Here is a 9,679-nt window from a genome sequence, read left to right on the forward strand (position 1 = left end):
CTATCATCAAAATGTCTACAAATAATACATGCTGGAGAGGATGTGGAGAAAAGAAAACCCTAGTACACTGTTGATAGGAATGTAAATTGGTGCAGCCACTATAAAAAACTGTATGGATAGTATGGAGGTTCCTTAAAAAACTAAAAATATGACTACCAATTCCACCAAAAATCCACCAATTCCACTCCTGAGTATATATCCAGAAAAAAAGAAAACTCTAATTCGAAAAGATACATGTACACCAGTGTTCATAGAAACACTAGTTGCAGCAGCCAAAATATGGAAACAACTCAAGGACCCATCAACAGATGATTAGCTTAAGAATTTGTGATACACACACACACACACACACACACACACACACACACACACACACACACACTGGAATATTACTCAGCCATGTAAAAGAACGAAATATTGCCATTTGCAGCAACATGGATGAACCTAGAGATTATGCTTAGTGAAATAAATCTGTCAGAGAAAGACAAATACTATATGAGATCACTTATATATGGACTCTAAAAAAACAAGCAAATGAATGTATATACAAAATAGAAACAGACTCACAGATATAGAAAACAAACTTATGGTTACCAAAGGGGAGATGGAAGGGTGAGGGACAAATTAGGACTAGGGGAGTAACAGATACAAACTGCTGTACATAAAATAAATAAGCAACAGAGATTTACTGTATAGCACAAGAAATTATATACAATATCTTTGTAATACTCTGTAATGACATATAACCTGCAAAAAAACCCAAAATCATTATGCTGCACACCTGAAACTAATACATTGCAAATCAACTATATTTCAATTAAAAAAATCAAATATTAGAATAATTCTAATGAAGGTAGACTGCTAGATTGTCACACTGAAAACTATAAATATTTCTGAGAGAAATTAAAGATTTAAATTGGTGAGAGCCTTAGCAAATTTATTAATTTAAAGATTCAACACTTCTGAAATATTATTTCTTCCCGAACCAATCCCTAGGTTTAGCTTAAGTTCAAAACAAAAGAAAACAAAAAACTCTCTAGTCAGCAAGATTGTGCAAATCACTACAATGCTACAATATATAAGATAGTGTGGTATTAATGCAAGAATAAGGAAGTTGGCAAATGGAATGTATGTATGAGAATCTAGAAACAGATCAATACATATATATTTATCTAATATTGCACTGCAATACAGTGGCAAAAATTTACTTTCATAAGTTATATAGGATCAAGTTGATTACTATATGGAAGAAAATGGATATGGGACTTTAACTCATATGTGAAGAAAAATCAATCCAGATGGTTTGCGGATATCAATGTAAAAATTAAAACAGTAAAGATTTTAAAGAAAAACATAGAGGCCTAACTTTGTGATGTTGGAGTAAGTAAATGTTCTTAAGCAGGATGAAAAAGACACTAATCATTAAAAGAAAGATGTTGAACTGTTTCAAAATTAAGAAGTTTTATTTCTCTAAAGAGACTATGAAATTAAGAAATATTCAAAATATTTTTTAAAGAAAACTAAAAAATAAAATCCCTTGAAAGATTCATAGATAGGAGGTCTCAGTGTCATCCACATGAAGTGTCTCCCTGAGTCAATTTATAAAATTAATATAATCACCACAAAAACACCAGTATCCTTTTTTTTAATGGTGTTGCACAATTTTGTAATAAAATTCATATGAATTTAAAAATGTAAGAATATGTAGGAAAACTCTGAAAAAGAATGAAGGGAAATGATCACTAGTAGATATTAAAATATATAAACTCTATAATTAAATCAATATGGTGCTGTCACATGAATAGACAAAAACACAAATGGAATAGAAGGGTAAGTTCAGAAAAATAGTTTCATCTGCATATGGAAATCTCAGAACACTGAGAAGAATATGCTGTTATTAATAATTGTGTTGGGACAATTGGGTGGCCCTTTGGAAAAAATATACATTAGATTCATTCATCATTCTATATAAAATATTAACTCTAAATGTATTAGAGGTCTGTATAAATACAAAAGAGGAAACAAAGGAAATACTAGAGGAAAATAAGGGCAAATTCTTCCATAATTGCAGGGTGAGGGAAAGCTTTCTAACTATGATTTTTAAAAGTTCAGTCATAGTAAAAGAAAAACAAATGACAGAACACACTACATAAAAATCTGAATGAAAAAAACAGCATAGGGACTTCCCTGGTGGCGCAGTTGTTGGGAGTCCACCTGACAGTGCAGGGGGCACGGGTTTGATCCCTGGTCAGGGAGGATCATGCATGCCGTGGAGCAACTAAGCCCATGTGCCACGGCTACTGAGTCTGTGTTCTATAGCCCGCGAGCCACAACTACTGAGCCCACGTGCCACAACTACTGAAGCCCACGCTCCTGGAGCCAGTGCTCTGCAATGGGAGAGGCCACTGTGGTGAGAGGCCTGCGCACCGCAACAGAGAGTAGACCCCGCTCAACACAACTAGAGAGGGCCTGTGAGCAGCAACAAAGACCCAACGCAGCCAAAAATAAAAATAAAACAAAAACAAGAAAAAAGACAGCATAAACAAATAAACGTCTAATATCACTAATATATGAGGAACTTAAAAAATATAGGTAAAAAACTATAGTTCTATAGAAACATGGACAAAATTCATATGGAGATAACTCAGAGATATAAAAATGGCTATTAAACATATAAAATATGTTCAATATCACTCAGAATATGATAACTGCATTAAAATTATAGTTTGATACAATTTTTGAAATAATTGGATTAGCAAAAATTCAAAGTAGATTATTAGTGAGACTATCAGAAAATAGTCACTCTCAGACTTTGCTTCAGGGAAGTGCAAAGTGGTTCTATCCCTATGGAAGAAAATTTTGTCAATAACTAACAAAATTATATATCCACTTTCCCTTTAACTCAGCAATATATCTTTAAAGATATTACTTTAAAGATAACGCTTCTAAAAATATGAAAATAGATACGCAAAAGATTTTTCATTACAATACTATTTGTTAACATGCAAACTATTGGAACCTATGTAAATTTCCAGATTTAGGAGATTGGTTGCATAAGTACGATACATCCACACATTATTTACATGCTATGTAAGATACACTACATTTTTCTGAACAATTTCATAAGTTACATACATCATGGCCATCTACTTCTAAATATTTCAGTGTTTAGTTTCTAAGATTAAAGATGTATATATTTAACCATTATAAATACTATGATTTAAACTTCTTGCAGGATATTTGCTCCTGTCTGAAACACGCATGAGCCTATTTGGTCCATGCCAAATGGTTTTGGACAGGACCAAATATCAAGGACCTTTTGGCATGGACCAAAATGACTTAGGCACATTTTGGACAGGACCAAATGGTCCTGAAAATATCTAGGATCTTTTGGTGTACACCAAATGTCTCATCAACTAAATGTTTTATGAGTGTTTTGGACGTTAACAAATGTCTGCTGACCTCTAAACTGCGTCCAGTATTTCAATTTGGAAATTAGTTAATTTCCTTCATAGCTTTTTTTCTCTCTTCTCCAGTCAAAATACACACTAGAATTAGATATTTCCTTATATCTTTTTTTAAGTAAAAGTTATATTTTTTATTGGCTGCAAGATTTTTAAATACTGTGAAATAGGCATTTTGTTTGGGGATATTATCTAAATTCATTTTTTAATTGAAGTATAGTTGATTTATAATATTGTATTAGTTTCAGGTGTACCACATAGTGATTCACTATTTTTACACATTATACTCCATTTAAAGTAATTACAAAATAATGGATATATTTCCCTTTGCTGTACAATATATCATTGTTGCTTATTTTATATTGATACATAGTAGTTTTTATCTCTTAATCCTCTATCCCAATCTTGTCCCTCCTTCCTTCCTTCTCCCAAGGGTTAGCACTAGTTTGTACTCTACATCTATGAGTCTGTTTCTGTTTTGTCATATTCACTCATTTGTTTTATTTTTTAGATTCCACATATAAGTGATAACATACAATGTTTGTTTCTCTGACTTCTTTCACTTAGCATAATACCCTCTAGCTCCATCCACCTTGTTACAAATGGCAGAATTTCATTCTTTTTTCTATGCCTGAGTAATATTCCATTGTAAAATATATGCCATATATTCTTTATCCATACATTATTGATGGGCACTTAGGTTGCTTGGTTATTGTAAATAATGCTGCCATGAACATTGGGGTGCATGTACCTTTTCCAATTAGTGTTTTTCCTTTTTCTTTGGATATATACTCAGGAATGAAATGGCTGGATAGAGAGCCCAGAAATAAATCCATACACTTATGGCCGATAAATCAATGACAAAAGAGGCAAGAATATACAATGGAAAAAAGACACTCTGTTCAATAAGTAGTACTAGGAAAACTAGACAGCTCCATGTAAAAGGATGAAATTAAAACATTTTCTCACACCATATACAAAATAAACTCAAAATGGGTTAAAGACCTAAATATAAGACCTGAAACCGTAAAACTCCTAGAAAAAAATAAGCAGAACACTCTTTGACTTAAATCGTAGCAATATTTTTTGGAACTGTCTCCTAAGGCAAAAGAAACAAAAACAAAAACAAATGGGACCTAATTAAACTTAAAAGTTTTTGCATAGCAAAGGAAACAGTCACAAGATGAAAAGACAACCTACTGAATGGAAGAAAATATTTGCTAATGATGTAACTGATAAAGGGTTGATATCCAAAATATATAAACAGCTCATATAACTCAATATCAAAAGAAAACACTACCCAATTAAAAAATGGGCAGAGACTTGAATAGACATTTTTCCAAAGATGACATATAGATGGCCAACAGGCACATGAAAAGATGATCAACATCACTAATCATCAGGGAAATGCAAATCAAGACCACAATGAGGTATCCACCACACACCTGTCAGAATGGCTATCATCAAAACATCTACAAGTAACAAATGTTGGTGAGGATATGGAGAAAGGGGACCCATACCTAATTTACTGTTGCTGGAAATGTAAATTGGTGCAGCCACTATGGAAAACAAGATGGATGTTCCTCAAAAATCTAAAACTAGAACTACCATATCATTATCATATATTTTTAGTCTTTTTTAATCTGAACGATTTCCATTTCACTTGTCTTTTTTGATATTGGTAACTTGAAGACTGCTTCTTAATTTTTTCAATAGAACATTTTCCACTTAGTGTTTTTATTGTCTAATGTTGCTTTATGTTTAGATGCAGGTTATGTATTTTCAGGGTGGATATTGCATAAGTGAATTGTAGATCCTTCCTAGAATATCACATCTGTAGACATATAAGGCCTATTTGCCTCTCTCATGGTGATGTAAATTTTCATATCAGTCATGGTGTTCTTGAATTTCTTCATTATACAGTTCGTATATTTTCTCATGTAAATACAAAGCAACCTGCGAAACACACATTAAGAGTATGAAAATATCCTGACCTCATCAAGTTTTTTTCAGAGTTAACATCTATTAATGTTGCCTACACTAATTTTTATAATTTTGATGGATGCAAAATGATTTTTCAACCCCAGTACTCATTTCACATTTACCAGTTGGCATTCAGCATTCTTCTGTAAAGAGTGTCTTCATTCATTCATTTTTATTACCATTCATTGTTCCCCTGTTTTTAATGATTTATATTTCATTATGCTCCTTAATTATTTTTAAGATCATATTGTCCAAGATTTGGTATTGGGGATTTCTTCAATTTGGTCTCTGGATCTTTTAGACATGTTCTTATCACTTTTTAAGTGTGGCCTTATTGTCTGATATAACAAGATACTTCTTGTTTATCTAGTACCTACCCTTCCCCTACCCTAGAATGAGACATTTCTCATAATAAAAGTTCCAGTTCCTTTTAAAGATCTTTATATCAAGATCTGGCCTCTATGTATGTTCATTATCATAAGGACATGTTTGTTTCTGAGACCTTTCAGTGAATGGACAGATTAGGAAATAGAATACACATATAGATAATGGCTATATTTCAATAAAAAGAGATATATGGAACATTTTTTGGTTGAGGAAATTAATTTTTTCAATCAACTGTTAATAACTAGAACATAGATTTGTTTTTTTATAACACAGCAATAAAATGTTTTAAGTCAATGATTGTCAAATTTATTATTCGTAGGAATCACCAGGAAGTTAAAATAGAGAGTTCAGGGATCCCACATCCAAAGACTGCTTCAGTAGGCTTGTGGTGGAGTCCAAACCTTAGAATTTATAGCAGGCAACTAAGGTAATTGCAATGCATTGGTTCTGAAACCTCTGTTTGAGAAAAACTGTTTCAAGGCCTCTAGACATTTTAGGAATATTTTCTTACTTTTGTATTGACTATTGTTAATTACATTTGTTTGCCCTTTAAAAGCTTTACTGTAGTGACTCATCATATACAGACCAAGTCTGACTTTCATCAATGTATTTTATTCAATTTTTTCTGTTAGTCAAAATACAGTGCATAAATGCATATGCACTTAAAAAGGTCATATTTATTGTTACTTTTGAAATATGTATCATAAACTGAATATAATCATGTATACATATGTATTATATGAAGCCACTACAAGCATTTAAACAGAAATTTGATTATCGAGACATCAGTTTAAAAAATGATGTTACGTGGATTTGGCTTTTGATAGGAGATTCAAAAACATTCATTTCACAATTCCTGCAAAAAATCTCGTTAATCAATTGTGCTGTGTTATAAACTGTGCATCAGATTATGTATCCTAGAACAAGTGTTTTTCAGAACAGTGTGTCTCTCTAGGACACTTAATCCAGGAGTCTTCTGTGAATCTGCATTCATAAAATGAAGATTCTGATTCTGTAAGTTTGGAGTGGGGCATAGAATCTGCATTTCTACCATGCTCCTGAGTGATACCAGTGCTTCAGATCCATGAATCACATTTTGAACAACAGTGCTTTAGAGCTCATTTCTTTCACCAAGATGTGACAACACCATATTGTGAATTTATTTATCCTATTTTTCTGACAGTAGTGTTTTGTGGGAGTTTTGCTCAATTTACCTATGGAACTCATTGATAGTATTATGTTGGAGATTTCTTTTGTCAGTTCCTAAAAAATTAAAAATGTTTTTCACTATCTCAGGTAATTTTTCTTCCTGTACTCACTTGTACATGGAATGCCCTGTCCATTTGTATTTTTTGCAAGCTAATTGGTCTCAGATAAGAATCACCCGACTCTTCAGCTTGCACTGGGCAAAGGTGAACTTTACAGCTGTCACTGATTTAAACCCAATAAATCCTTGGTGAGAAATAAGGCAAGAACAAAATCTTTCCCTTAAACTAAATGCCTCATCAGATGAAGAAATAACAATATCCATCCTTCCAGAATTGGGGGATCAAAAGGTCAAAAACGGAGGTTTCACATTTTGTATACTAGAGTAGAATGGTTGGAACGTGTTCAGAAAGATATTTGATTTATCCAACTGGAAGGACAAAAGAAAAGACCACAGAGAATTATCCTTTCAGTAAGTCCTGATAGGAGCTATTACAAGTAATTCACATATTTAAGAAAATCTCTATAAAGATAAAGTTTTGAGAAATACACAGGTGCCACCGTTGTGATGTAGTTGGAATATTATGCCATTTTCCTAACTTAATATTCCATCTTCCTGACTTAATATCTTGCCTCTAGCTTGATTATTCTGACTCGTGCAATTTCCTGTGACCTAAAGAGCAAAGTGAGGCTTATTTTCTGTTCCCCATCTCCATGTGAATTATCTTAGAGAAAATAAACAAAATGAATATCAACCTTCAAGGAGAGAAACATTTTACTGAAATTGCTATCCCACCTTTTGTGGTTCCTAGAACCTGGAGCTTGGCTCCACAATTTAACACTCACTGAAAACTAAAAAGTAGCTGCAATTTTATTTAAATTAGAGGTCTGTATCTTTTTATCTATTCTGGAAATTCTAGTCAGATTATTATAACATTTGCACTTTGTGGATGGTCTCCAGTTTACTGCCCATTAAGGACTATTATGATAAATTTATTGATTACATGCTGTTAAGCATTTAAATGCTCTATTGTGTAGAGTAACATATCAGAAAAATTGAGGAAAAAATCATTTCTGACCTATAAATATGTGGAATCATAAGGACAGAGACATAAGAGGTAATATTAATAAAACAATACTCATATTTTTGACCAGGAAACAAAAACCAATCTCTCTCTCCAACTTCATTTTTCTTTTCAGGAAAATAACACCAGTTATACCTGCCTTATCTCTCATGGTGTGCTGTGATGATAAAATTAGACAATGTATGTAAAGTGGATTTATAAACTGAAAAATTAGATAAACAAGTTTTTTTTTAATTTATTACACAGCATTATATAGTATAAGCCTGAAAAAGCAGGTCCAGAAATTAGTTCTTATACTTCCTAATTCTCTCTCTTTAATCTATGATGATATCTCAATCTATTCTACACATAAAAACAAAACCAAATACCACCACCACCAACAGAAAAAAATAAATAAAAACTGGAACTGGTTCTACAGAAACTTAGATCAAGTGAGTAATAAGGAAATATAGACTAAAAAAATTTTTAATAGTCAAAATGTTGAAAAGAAAAATGCTGTTTCAAACTACTTAAACATGTTCATAGCAGCATTATTTACAATAGTCAAGATATGGAAGCCACCTAAGTGCCCATGAACAGTGACTAGATAAAGATGTCATATATACATTACAATGGAATTTTATTCAGCCATGAAAATGAACAAAATGCCATTTGTAACAAGGTGCATGGAACTAGAGGGCATTATGCTTAGTGAAATAAGTCAGAGAGAGAAGGACAAATACTCTATGTTATCACTTATAACATATCACTTACAACATATAAAAATAAGGAATGAATATGACAAAACACAAACAGACTCACAGATGAAGAACACAAACTAGTGGTTACCAGTGGGGAGAGAGCCGAGTGAAGGGGCAAGATAGGGGTAGAGGATTAAGAGGTACAAATGACTATGTATAAAATAAATAAGCTACAGAATATATTGTACAGCACATGGAATATAGCCAATATTTTATAATAACTTTAAATTGAGTATAATCTATGAAAATTTTGAATCACTGTATTGTATACCTGAAACTAATATTATACAACTATACATCAGTTTTTTGAAACTAATTAAAATCTAATTAATTTTAAAATGTTTCAAACTACTTAAAAGTATTTATTTCATAGACCATTAACTTTATTACCTATGAATTTTTCAAAACTCATGTTTCCTACTCCCAGGGGAAAAACCAAGAACAAATGCCCTCCACTGCACTGTTTCCTAAAGGGTACAACATGCATGAAAGTTACTTAAAATATTGTAATGGGTATAATTTATGCCAAGAAGCTCTTCTCGACTTTGGGAAATTTTCAGATTTCATATCATCAAGTCACTGACTCATATTGAATATCATTTTTCATGTCCTTAAATTTATTACTTTTAATTCTTGAATTATAGTATTTTCAGTATTGCAATCTGCCAGTAATTTTTAGGGAATGCAGCATTTTTAATGGCTATTTTTATTTACATGGAGTTATGTTTTATCCTTATGGAAGTGTTTATAATTTTTTTCACTAACACTTCTCAAGTTTTTTCTACAATGCATACATAAGATAAAACAGCAGGAA

The sequence above is a fragment of the Lipotes vexillifer genome, unplaced genomic scaffold (genome assembly GCF_000442215.2).
Source record: "Lipotes vexillifer unplaced genomic scaffold, Lipotes_vexillifer_v1.1 scaffold190, whole genome shotgun sequence".
Taxonomy (NCBI): domain Eukaryota; kingdom Metazoa; phylum Chordata; class Mammalia; order Artiodactyla; family Lipotidae; genus Lipotes; species Lipotes vexillifer.